Source organism: Urtica dioica, chromosome 12, assembly GCF_054948205.1.
Source record: "Urtica dioica subsp. dioica isolate 48M chromosome 12, U.dioica_male_clone48M_v1_H2, whole genome shotgun sequence".
Lineage (NCBI taxonomy): Eukaryota > Viridiplantae > Streptophyta > Magnoliopsida > Rosales > Urticaceae > Urtica > Urtica dioica.
Window position 1 is genome coordinate 21,846,356 of NC_142767.1, and position 11,073 is coordinate 21,857,428.

Genomic DNA, 11,073 nt, shown 5'->3' on the forward strand with positions numbered 1-11,073 from the left:
ACTCAAAAGCAACCAAAAACATTATAGCGATCCAATGTACGAGCTTTCTTGCGAGAATATTGACCTATATTGTTTTACTCTGGTACCATTAGATTCAATGTCGAGGCAATAAATTACAATAATTACACGATAAAAATTGTTTATTGGTTACTTCAGCATCTGGCAGGACTATCGGCATTTGAAATCTCTCTCAACGACAAGTACTGTGATGGTATAAACGCAAAAAAAAAAAAAAAAAAAAAAAAAAAAAAAAAAGGAGGGAATTCCTATGCAACAACCATCATTCAATCCCATCATCCTTATGGTTTCGATGCCCAGTGGAAACATCATAGTTCTAAAGGCAACAAAAGGTTTGTGCTCGTTAACCTTTTGATGAACGCTTTAATCCATGGTATTTAGAAGAAAAAAAATTTGTAACCCTTTGGTTTGTGCTCGTTAACCTTTGGTTTCAATGAACGAGTGGTTATTCAGGTTGGTTTTTCTAAACGATTCAGATCGATATAAATAACATAACAGTAATGTTGACTTTTGAGAAATAGTTCGGACTTTGGAGCCCAAAAACATTTAGGGAAGCTAAAAGGAAATTCTTGGAACTCCAAGCTAAATAACCAAGCTAACTCTGTTTGAGTTAGTCAAGCTGTCCCATTGTTTCACAATATACAAGGATATTAAATTTCACAAAAACTAGATCAAACCATTACAGATCATTTGCACATAAAACAAACTAATTATTATAATTCGGCTATGGCTTCTAATTCTAAATTCCTGATTCGCCTTTTAGGCTTGTTGTCAACGGTAGTTTTTGTTGAACCGGCGGCAATGAAAGGGTTCGGTGGTGTGCTCAACAAGGCATCTCCTCCTTGAAGCATATGAACCACAGTTTTCATGGAAGGACGGTTTGCCGGGTCCCACTGAATGCACCACAGCCCCACGATCGCCAATCTCTTAGCGATCGCACAATCTTCTACTTCCCCGATTCCAATACGAAAATCGTCTCCTTCTTCTAGAAGATTGTAGATCCATTCCGGATAGTAAATCTGGGTCTTGTCGTTCTCGTCGCTGGTCCTCCTTCCTCCGACCATCTCGAGCAACACCATTCCAAAACTGTAAACATCAGATTTGTACGAAACGTTCCCAAAGTTTCTCGAGAAAACCTCGGGAGCGATGTAGCCCATCGTCCCTCTAGCCGTGCTCATCGACACCAGACTCTGATCCTTGGAGCAAAGCTTTGCGAGACCGAAATCGGAGATTTTTGGAGTGAAGTTTTGGTCGAGAAGTACATTGTGAGGCTTGATGTCGAAGTGAAGGATCCGTTGGTCGCAACCTTGGTGGAGATACTCGACCCCTTTTGCGATTCCAAGAGAAATTTCTTGAAGTTTTTTCCAGCCGAGAAAGCGTTCGGCGTCCGGAGAAGATATGAAGTGTTGGAGCGAGCCGTTGGGCAAGAACTCGTACACGAGAGCTCTTCTAGATCCATCGGCACAATATCCGACCAAGCGAACCACGTTGACATGGTGGATTTGACCGATCGTACCCACTTCGTTTATGAGCTCTTCACCGTCGCCTTTAGAGGTGTTTAGCACTTTCACGGCCACGAAAAAGGAATCCGAGAGATTTCTTTTAAACACCGTTCCATATGCTCCTTCGCCGAGCTTTTCCTTGAACTGCTCTGTGATCAGCTTAATATCATTGTATGAATATCTGCTGGGCTTTTGAGCTTCGTAGTCATTCAGAAATCTCTCCATTTTGCGTTGAATCTCTCTTGCATTTCTGTCAAGAGTTATAAACCCGAAATGCTACAACTAGCACTGCTAAGAGAGTAGCAACGCCGATTGCTGCACCGATAGCCATAAATTTCCTACGCCGTGCTGAAATACATATAAAAACAGCAGTCAAATCATTTTACCTATTCTCATAATATTTAGAGGTTTTTCTCTTTTCTTTTTCCTAGCACATAAAAGAAAAATAAAATAAATAATTATAGATATCTTTGTAAAAATAAAAAAAACACAATCGGTATGCTTGCTATAAAATAAAATATAAATTCAAAAGCACGAGTATTAGATTAAAATGTGGGAAATTAGTCTTACCTTCGTTTGGATTTGGGATGTAACATCGTACTGGGGTGGAATTTTCCTTCAGAAAACAAATCTTTCTGTGGGCTTCACAACGACCACAGGTCGGTTCAAGCCAACTCAAACGAAGATTATTTTTGTCATTATATAATGATATAGAATAGTCGTCAGTCGCAGGCATAGGGGTGTAATACATCCTAGTACAATTTAGGGGCAACGAGTTAATCACATGGTCGGATGAAAGGGCTAGAATTTGGTACCCCTGGCCAGAAAGACAAGATTTAGAATAATCTGACGTTGTTGAACAATTGAAGAAACTAATCTCATATGTCTCATAATAAAATGGCGAGTTTGAAAATCCGGGGATTTTCAGAAGTTGGCCCACAAGACAATTATCGGGGTCGTAAACGTCGATCTCTCTAGCCTTGTAATTAAGTTTTTTAACGAAAAATTTTACCGACTCTGAAAACTCGATAACCGTATGACTCCCGTTGCAAGACAGCTCGAATCCCGGGAATCCGCATAGATCATGGCTCCCCTTGAGTCCGAAGGGGAATCGGATCGACGGACCATTTTTACCACATCTTGATTCTTTGCACTTGTTTTCACCGGCTCCAACTTCGGCGATGAACAGCACGAAGAAAGCCAAGAGCTTGTACGACCAACACATGATTACTGGTTTTGTGTCAAAGACAACCAGAGTTGAGACACCAAATTCCCAAAAATTATAAATAATAATCCAACTGATAGGAATTTTCAATTTAAAGAGTGGTCGGATATTTACTGAAAATCACACAGTGAGACGACTTTGAATATTAAAACTAAAAGTCATTACAACTCAAATAATGTGCAAAAAAATCTAAGAATCGTTAAGATACCGGGACCACAACATCTCCAATGCATTATTTTTCCAAAATCATTTCCCATTATGAATCCATACGTTCTGTTTAAATTTCCTTTTGTACTGCAATTTGACCAAGTCAATGGACGTTAATTTTTCTTAATAGGAGAATGATAATTGACGTTGATTCCTCTTAATACATAATAGTCAAGTTCTTAATCAGGGACAGTACAAAAATGACAAAATTATTGAGCTTAGGGATGGAATGATCTAACTCGTACACACTCAAATTACGTTTTTTTGTAGATTTATTTTTAGTAACATTACATTGATGTGTTAGGATTCTACAACGCAAATCCGACCTAAAATCAGAAAACGAAATCGTAAAGAACAAAATTAACACACACAGAATATCGGGAGAAAATGTGTTTACAATTCGCTTGCGCTCTACAAAGAACATCGGCGCATACGGTATTTATAGGAAACACATTAGGGCTTCAGTCGTCACCTCAGCAGCTCCATACCTCTACCAATCTCCCACTTGGAGACTATCTCATCACATATCTCCATCTGCAGCAGCGACTCCGATCTTCAAGCAAGGAGTCCAACTGAAGTCGAGCAAAACTTCAGTTTGTCATATGGCACTAACTTCGTCAACATGTCAGCTGAATTCTGATTTCCTGTGATCTTCTCAAGCACTAGCACTCCATCTTCTAATGCCGATCTGATGAAGTGGTATCGCAACTGTATATGCTTCGTCTGAGCGTGATGCACTGGATTCTTTGTCAACTGAATGACACTCTAGCTATCACCGTAACATGATGATCATTAAATTATGGTCGTAAGGTCTTCAGTCGTCACCTCAGCGCTGATTAGGCTCCACATCTCTAACATGATGATAGTTAAATCTAGTTATGATTTAGTTTTTTTAATATGTTATTGTTGTTAGTTTAATTTTTTTATGTGAACTTGAAATTGTTAGATAGATTCAATATATTGTTATAGCAGGGAAAAAAAAAAAAAAAGAAATAAACCCCGTCAAATTTTGCTTAAACTAATGTGTTATGTTTTACTCGAAATATGTAAATTTTGGATATCATCTATGGCATGTAGCCATTTTGTTTAAAATTACAAGTCTTCAATAATCATTTGTTAAAACTTAATCAATTTGCAGCTTTATTCCTTGAAGCTTCGATATAATCCCTAAATTTACAAGGGTAATTCTTAAGGGAAAACAAATGAATGGCAGAGAAAATGAGAGAGATGAAAGTGATTGACGTTAGGATTTGAGCCTTAAATCAGATCTAATCGAAAACAATTAAATCGCAAAAATAAAACATACAAACACACAGATTTAAGAATCTCAAGTGATAACTACGTCCTTGTGATAACTTGTTAATTTTTACTTTCTGAGAAATTTCCTTGTTATTTATATGTGCTGCATTTTGACCAAGTCAAATGGAGTTAGCTAGGTCGATCTCCCCTTTAGTTTCCTGGTCTTTTGGCAGCAAATAAATACTTTCAAATCTTATGGGGATATTGATATACATACTCTGCGTCTCAGAATAGTCTCAGAGTATGTCGTTTATATCTTTTATGTGTTTAGTCTGTATACGCAAAAGATATTGTTGAAATCGAGCTCGTCAGTTCGCCCTCCCGCGTCAGTTCGCCCTCCCGCGTCAGCTCGTCCTTTCTACTGTCTAGCGTGCTTTCCTCCTGACAAGCATGCATCGGGAGTCCTCACTCCTTGGAACTCATTCCACATGGAAAATTGTCGCATTTATTTCTCATGTTATTTCCTATGACTTGTTCTCTGTGTATATTTATTATTCTCTATTTCCTAAAAGTAGTTATTACATGTATTTATTACACTCTCTCTTGTATCCACCATATGTATAAATAGGTGATACAAAATTCACATTAATAAGAAGAAATATTCAAAGTCTCGGAACACTCTCTCTCTTCTCCGATTCTCTCTTTCTTCATCTTCTCTCCGGATTCGACTCTCTCTCTCTCTCAACTTCAACATGGTATCAGAGCAGAGAAAATCAATCACCATGAACACCACCACGCCCACTCAGTCTCAATCTGAATCCTTCTCCCAACATATCACGAGCCACAAACTCAATGGCCACAACTTCCTACAGTGGTCTCAATCCGTGCTCATGTTCATATCGGGACATGGTAAAGATGACTACCTCACAGGCGTGGCTACATCTCCAAAGACCGAGGATCCAGAATTTAAGAGTTGGAAGGCAGACAACAACATGGTAATGTCCTGGCTCATAAACTCTATGCATCCCGAAATCGGGGAAACCTTCCTCCTTTACCGAACGGCAGCAGAAATCTGGCAAGCAGCTAGAGAAATCTTCTCCAACTCAGAAGATATGTCCAAGCTGTTTGAAACTGAGAACACTCTCCACGACCTACGTCAAGGAGAGATGTCTGTTACTCAGTTCTTCAGCTCGCTCACACATCTATGGCAGAAGATCGACCTCTACGAACAGCACCAGTGGACCAGCTCCGAAGACTCAAAAATCTACCGCATGATAGTGGAGACCAAACGTGTGTTTAAACTACTATCCGGTCTCAACCAAGACCTTGATGAGGTCAGAGGTCGGATACTTAGTACAAAACCACTACCATCTCTCCGTGAAGCCTTCTCCGCGGTCAGACACGAGGAAAGCAGGAGGAAACTCATGATGGGAGCTATCCAATCGAGCTCAATTCCGGGCTCATCCTCAGACTCGTCCGCCCTCGCCACGCATGGAGACGAAGTACTTGCAGCCCGCGTCTCAACAGAGAGACCTCGCAAACCTCGCCCCTACTGCGATCATTGCAGACGACCTGGACACCTACGAGAAACCTGCTGGAAGCTGCATGGGAAACCACCGAGCTCGAAGTCAACCCGAGACACTAAGGATCCGAACTCAGTCGGAAACTTAGTATCCACTTCGTCCGCTGCCTCGACCTCGACCTCAACCTCAGACTCTCCCTTCAGCAATGACCAGATCGCTATTCTCCAAAAGCTTGTCCAACAAGTCCAACTCAGTGGAGAAACCTCCAGCATTGGTCATCTAGGTAACTCTTCTAGAGCCCTCCATGTAAGGTCAGAGAATCCCACAGCATGGATTTTCGATTCCGGTGCATCTGATCACATGACTGGTAATCGAAGTCTATTCACAACTTACTCCGCTTGTAATAAAATCATATCAGTCACCATCGCCAACGGAGCCAAGACTCAAGTCACTGGTATTGGCACCGTGGTCTTGACGAAATCCATGAGGCTAGACTCGGTGTTCTTTGTGCCTCAACTACAGTGCAATCTCTTATCTGTGCATAAGTTCAACCAAGACTCTAAGTGCCAAACTATTTTTGATGAACGTTCATGTGTGTTTCAGGAACAGGTCACGGGGAGACAGATTGGTAATGCCGAGCTGAGTACCGGACTCTATGTCATCAAGCCAAATCAGTCCGCCATGTGTCAGCTCGCCCAACATTCACCCCATTACAAAGAGATCATGCTCAATCACCTTAGACTAGGACATCCAAATTTCATGTATCTCAAAAGAATGTTTCCTTCTTTGTTTATCAATAAAAATATCAATTATATTCAGTGTGACATGTGTGATTTCGCCAAACATTCTCGAAGCTCGTATCACCCCACCTCGTACAAATCATCTCGACCTTTTGCCACGATTCACAGTGATATATGGGGGCCCTCAAAAGTTCCCAATATCACTGGAGTTCGATGGTTCCTTCTCTTTGTTGACGACCACACTAGACTTAGTTGGATATACATTATGAAACAAAAATCTGAAACATCCAATCTATTCAAAACCTTTCACAAAATGGTCCAAACACAGTTCGACACATCCATTCAAATTGTCCACACTGACAACGCTCGAGATTACTTTAATTCTGAACTCGACGATTTCTTCAAAACACATGGCATAATTCACTCCAGCTCGTGCGTTCATACTCCGCAACAAAATGGGGTAGCCGAGCTGAAAAATCGACACATTCTCGAGGTCGCCTGAGCCATCATGTTCTCCTCAAACGTCCCATCTCATTTTTGGGGAGAAGCAGTCCTCACAGCCACCTACCTCATAAACAGAATGCCATCTCGTGTCCTTGGCTATAAAATCTCATCACAAGTCCTTCTAGAGTCATACCCTCACTCACGACTCATCTCAACTCTACCTGCGAAAGTATTCGGCTGTTCAGTCTTCACCCATTCTTATGACCAAGGTAAACTTGAACCAAAATCTCTCAAGTGCATCTTCCTTGGCTATTCAGCAACTCAGAAAGGCTACAAATGCTATAAACCTCGATCCCGTAAATTCATAGTCTCCATGGATGTATCATTTCATGAGTTAAGTCCTTACTTCGCCAATTCAGCTCGTCAGGGGGAGAATGATGGAGATGACTCCCCAAATTGGCTCATCATGAACCCAGAATTCACATCGCCTCTTAGTCCATCTAGTTCACTCCAAAATCCGACATCACCAGTTCAAGAAATTCCCAGCTCGCCCCACAGTCCGACCTCACCTGTGCAAGAAATTCTCAGCTCGCCCAGTCCGACTCTGATCCCCAGTTCGCAAGCCTCTGAACCCTCTCCATGCGAACTGAACATCACCCAGAGTCCGGTACAAACTCGCAACCAAGATGTCTCTCCGAACCTGAGCCACGACACTATTGAACAAGGTAACATCGAATCTCCAGACTTACCCATTGCAGTGAGAAAACCTGCTCGGTCGTGTGGTCAATACAGGATGGAGGATTACGTGTACTATGGGAAATTATCTACGGGCTACCAAGCCTATGTGGCGAAGTTAGATGAAGGAAAAGTGCCGAACTCCATCGAGGAAGCCCTTCAAAGTCCCGAGTGGCGAGACGCAAGTCATGCTGAGATCCAAGCCCTCGAAAAGAATGATACGTGGGATATCGTCGAGCTACCACCAGGCAAGCGAACTGTTGGATGTAGATGGCTCTTCACCATCAAACATAATCCAGACGGCACAGTTGAGAGATACAAAGCTCGTCTTGTCACAAAAGGGTACACTCAGGCTTATGACATCGACTACCAAGAGACGTTTGCTCCAGTCGCGAAGTTCAATACCATCATAATCCTCTTTTCATTAGCAGCCAACTTAGATTGGCCTCTCAGTCAGCTCGACGTCAAGAATGCCTTTTTAAATGGCAAACTGGAAGAGGAAGTCTACATGCAACTCCCACCAGGATTCGACAATGATCAAGGGACCAACAAAGTCTGCAAACTCAAGAAGTCTCTATACGGTCTAAAACAATCCCCACGAGCATGGTTTGGTAAATTCACCAATGTACTCAAGCGTTGCAACTATGAACAAAGTCAAGCCGATCCAACACTCTTCTCAAAGATCTCAACACAAGGCAAGCACACCATCCTGAGTGTGTATGTGGACGACATAGTCATAACCGGATACGACCTAGAAGAGATCAGGAGACTGAAGCAAACTTTGTCATCTGAGTTCGAAGTCAAGGACCTCGGCAGCCTACGATACTTCCTCGGCATGGAGGTAGCTCGATCAGAAAAGGGCATCTCTGTTTCACAGCGCAAGTACACGTTGGACCTCCTAAAAGAAACTGGCATGCTTGGCTGTAAACCAGTTGACACTCCGATGGATGCCAATGTGAAACTTCTAGCTCGCACCACCGAGGCCGCCACCGACAAAGAAAGATTTCAGCAGCTCGTAGGAAAACTCATCTACTTAACTCACACGAGACCAGATATTGGATTCGCAGTGAGTATGGTAAGTCGATTCATGAGTAATCCCTCGGAAACTCACATGGACGCAGTCATGAGGATTCTCCAATACCTCAAAGCTACCCCAGGGATTGGTCTCTCCTTCAAGAAAAGACGAAGTCGAGGTGTCGAAGTGTTCACAGATACGGACTGGGCCGGATATGTTCCAGACAGACGATCAACATCAGGCATGTGCACATACGTCTGGGGAAATCTTGTTACCTGGCGAAGCAAGAAGCAGTCCGTGGTCTCAAGAAGTAGTGCTGAAGCCGAGCTCAGGTCTTTAGCAAGCGGAGTATGTGAAGGCATCTGGCTGAAGAGAGTTCTCGACGACCTCAAGATCATCATCGAAGGTCCAATCAAGCTCTTTTGCGATAATCAAGCTGCTCTCAGCATAGCCAAAAATCCAGTCCATCATGACAGAACAAAACATATCGAGATCGACCGATACTTCATCAGTGAAAAGATTGAAGAAAAAATAATCGATATGGAATACGTTCCATCAGGTCATCAGCTCGCCGACATTCTCACCAAAGCCCTTCCTCGAGCAACCTTCTCCGAGCTATGTAGCAAGCTCGACCTCCTCAACATATACAGCCAAGCTTGAGGGGGAGTGTTGAAATCGAGCTCGTCAGTTCGCCCTCCCGCGTCAGCTCGTTAGTTCGCCAGTTCGCCCTCCCGCGTCAGCTCGCCAGCTCGTCAGCTCGTCCTTTCTACTGTCTAGCGTGCTTTCCTCCTGACAAGCATGCCTCGGGAGTCCTCACTCCTTGGAACTCATTCCACATGGGAAATTGTCGCATTTATTTCTCATGTTATTTCCTATGACTTGTTCTCTGTGTATATTTATTATTCTCTATTTCCTAGAAGTAGTTATTACATGTATTTATTACACTCTCTCTTGTATCCACCATATGTATAAATAGGTGATACAAAATTCACATTAATAAGAAGAAATATTCAAAGTCTCGGAACACTCTCTCTCTTCTCCGATTCTCTCTTTCTTCATCTTCTCTCCAGATTCGACTCTCTCTCTCTCAACTTCAACAGATATGTCGTTTGTTAGTCTTTAGGTTTTATTCTATTTTAAGTCGTTTTTTCCTTATTTGTGACTAGGCTATATAAAAAGCCGATGTCTTGTACAATTTCGATGGAATGAATGATATTCACTCTGATTTATTCAAGAATAGAGCTTCGTTTTTCCCAATTTGATTTTTTTTTTCATCTATAAATAGAAGAGGAGCTCGTTGAAGAATGACACATCACTTTTCACACACAAAGTATAAGTCTAAAGCTTCACTTATCGTCTCTTTTACTAGATTAGTCTATACTTAGACAAAATCTTGTCTAATTATTTGGAGTTATCGGAACTGCGTTCTCGGTACCAAGTTGTGAGATAGTTGTTGTACTAATTTTACTTGTCAACATTAATAATCGCTCGCTTTCTGGATATATCTATATCACAACGCCTATGGATGTTTTAAAGTGCAAAAAAAAAAAAAAAAAGTGAATTCCTCTCTTTATGCTGAATTCGTTTCTTGTTGCAACAAAGACCGTCATTCCAGCAACTCTTATTTCCAAGTTGATCAGCTGCTCCGATATTTCCTGCGGGGCCTTGGTTCTGGACTGACAATCACACAGTGAGATGACTTTGAATATTCAAAGTCAATAGTTGCAAAATCTCTAACACACATGGTCATGGACCACAACATCTCCGATGCATTATTTTTCCAAAAGGTGTTTAATGCTATTTTTGGACCACAACTTATTAGTTTATACTTCAGTGAAATTTCCATTTGAACTGTAATTTGACCACGTCAATGGAGTTAGCTTGATCGTTACTTTTCTTACTGGGGGGGATTATTTATTTGTATTTATTATTATTGGTTCTTGATACCAAGTATTGAGCTTAATATCTACTGAAAAAATGGGCTCAAGGTCCACATTGAGAAGCAGTTTTAATTTGGGGTTTGGACTTAACTAGTATCTAGGAGAGGGTTTACAAAAATCTATAAAAACAAAAAATTTATGTGGTCAAATTAAGTCCTATCCGAGTCAAAGGAGAGACATAATTTTTTTTTCCTATTCTAACCTCAATAGATATAACTAATTACCTCCAATTAATACTCATACCCACCACATGTTTCTACCAACCAATAAAAGAATCTACCACAATCCTCTTTTGCTCTCTCCTACCTTAAAAGCACTAAAAAAAATTAAAAAAAAAACAAAAAAAAAAAACTTAATAACACGTGCTGATTCTTGTATTAAAGAAATAAGTGTGAATGAATCACACTTATCATATATTAGGGAAGCACTTATCTAAATTGCGAGATGTTATTTATCTCGCTTTTTTTAATATATGAAAATAAACA

The 11,073-nt window shown here is 41.1% G+C and overlaps 1 pseudogene across 1 annotated transcript; it reads right to left on the minus strand.

Moving 5' to 3' along the window:
• Nucleotides 1-714: 714 nt before the first annotated feature.
• Nucleotides 715-2,984, minus strand: LOC149380365 (rust resistance kinase Lr10-like; annotated as a pseudogene). Its single transcript, XR_016294125.1, has 2 exons — nt 2,091-2,984; nt 715-1,868 (listed from the first exon to the last, which is right to left on the minus strand). The product of XR_016294125.1 is annotated as a rust resistance kinase Lr10-like (transcript).
• Nucleotides 2,985-11,073: the final 8,089 nt, after the last annotated feature.